Source organism: Myotis brandtii, unplaced genomic scaffold (genome assembly GCF_000412655.1).
Source record: "Myotis brandtii unplaced genomic scaffold, ASM41265v1 scaffold1557, whole genome shotgun sequence".
Lineage (NCBI taxonomy): Eukaryota > Metazoa > Chordata > Mammalia > Chiroptera > Vespertilionidae > Myotis > Myotis brandtii.
In genome coordinates this window covers 117,546-119,594 of record NW_005355651.1, presented here as the reverse complement: position 1 = coordinate 119,594, position 2,049 = coordinate 117,546, and the positions used below count along the sequence as shown (strand labels likewise).

The 2,049-nt window shown below is 51.8% G+C and overlaps 1 protein-coding gene across 7 annotated transcripts in view; it reads right to left on the bottom strand.

Moving 5' to 3' along the window:
- The window catches only part of USP16 (ubiquitin specific peptidase 16), a 26,744-nt gene extending 25,142 nt beyond the window's left edge, over positions 1-1,602 (bottom strand). For all 7 annotated transcript variants that reach the window (XM_005861730.2, XM_014536032.1, XM_005861729.2 and 4 more), the window contains exon 1: positions 1,374-1,602. The gene's annotated coding sequence lies outside the window, so the exon portion shown is untranslated. The remainder of the gene's footprint in view (positions 1-1,373) is intronic.
- Positions 1,603-2,049: the final 447 nt, after the last annotated feature.

The following is a 2,049-nucleotide window of genomic DNA, read 5'->3' as shown; positions in this document are numbered from 1 at the left end:
GGGAGCCCCAGCCCGGGCTGGCCCCCCCCCCGTCAAGCCCCGCAGGGCGGGGGGGGCGCAGCCTCAGGTCCCCCCTCAAGCCCTGCCGGGAGGGGGCCCGGCCTCAGGTCCCCCGGCCCCAGCGAGAGGACCATTTGCATATTAGCTCTTTATTACATAGGATTATACAGGATTCATATTATAAAGTCAGTTTGGAATTCTAGGACAAATCTAGCTGCACATCAGGTCTGCACCTCCTTAGGCAACAATTCAAACTTAGTAAATATGAAAAGTGCTGAAAGTACATACAGGTCTATATAATTTTAAATAATAATAATGATTTTGAAAAGTTGCATTTAACATACATTACAATAGCTTAGTGTCAAAATCACTGAATATCTGACCTGGCATGCTTACTAGAATTCTGATTACATTAGTGGAGAGTAAGACTTGGAACATATGTTTTGAAAACACTTCCCAATTAATTCTGCTACTTAGCTGTCACCATGTCTTGTCTTAGAATCTTACAAGTATTCCTCTTTTAGCTCTTAATGGGTTAGTGTAATTAAAGGTAATTCAAAAGGCCTGTACGAAAAATTAGTACCACATCAAGTAATTGTTAACCTTTACAAAGATAATCTAAAATGTAACAAGTTCACAAAGCAAATAAACTAACAAAAGAATACAAAGTATATAGGTGTATATAATACAAGGTATATTTTATGTATGCTTTCTTGCCCTAAAGATAACATTTAACATAACTTATCTAGAATTGGAGATGCTAGGGGAAAAAATAGCACTCAAGTTCTTGCCTCCAGTCACACGCCCTCTAACCTGCGCTGCAATTTGCGCCAGAAACATCTTCCCATGACGCCATTTCCATCGCATCCCCCTCCTGACTGACAGCATTTAACAGGCTCCAGTCCGCATTCCCCCGCCTGCACCCAGGTCCTTCACAAGCTGTCCCCAATGCTCTGCAATCCTGACCCTCATGACTTCTCAAGTTTAATCACACGGTGCTCTGCTCTCAAAGCCCTTTCATGATCACCATCTCATTGGCGTTCACAACTCTGCACACAGAGCATTTCACTAAAGGAGGAAACTCAAAAACAAGATGACGAAGGACCACAGGGCGTCAGAGATGGCACCCAGGGCGGACCCTTCTCCCCCAGTCAGTCCCGGGTGCCCGCCGCTCCAAACACCTCCCTCTGACCGCATCCTCCACCGGGACAAGTGCAATTTCTCCACCGGGGATCTAAAGCTCTGGGAAAAGGAGCGGTTTTCGGCATCGCCTCCGATTTACCCAAAACAGTGTCGGCAGGTCCTCAAGAAACACTTCGCGCATGGAAATACCTGACGCACTAGGGCTGATTACAAGGTGCAGAGGTACGTACAAGAGAAGGAAGCAACCGAGTGGAGGAGGTGGCGTCCGCTCTCGGAACTGCCCGGAGGGAAACCCGAGGATGAGCGGCGCCTGGACCGTGAGGGTCCCACCTTCAATGCCGCGGAAACAGCCCCAGTGACATTCTGACATCCGCGCGGGGCCTCTAGTGAGTCAGGAGACGGCACCGTGGGCACCGCCAGCTGTAAAACATCAAGAAACCTCAGTAAGCGCGGCCGGTGTGGCTCAGGGGTGAGCGCCGACCTAGGAACCGGGAGGTCAGGGTTCAATTCCCGGTCAGGCACAGGCCCGGGTGAAGGGTGTGCAGGAGGCAGCCGGTCCGTGATTCCCTCCCGTCATGGATGCTTCTCTCTCTCCCACTTCCCTCTTCTCTGAAATCAATAAAAACGTATTTCTCTAAAAAGCACGGAAGCGTCTGGACTGCTGTCAGCAGGTCTGGACCGTGGAGCCGAGTTTGGGGTCCGACCCTGAAGCACAGGGTCTCCGAGGTGACGGCCCGCTTCCCCTGAGCCCCAGCCCTCTCCCCGCAACGGCCGCCATCCTCGGGAACCACAGGCCCCCGGGGCAAGGGGGCCGCCAGCACCCACAACTCATGGGGCAGCTCCTGGAAGTGACAGGACGAGGACAGCGAGGCCGCGGCGCAGAGAGCGAGGCCGGTAGGAGACTCG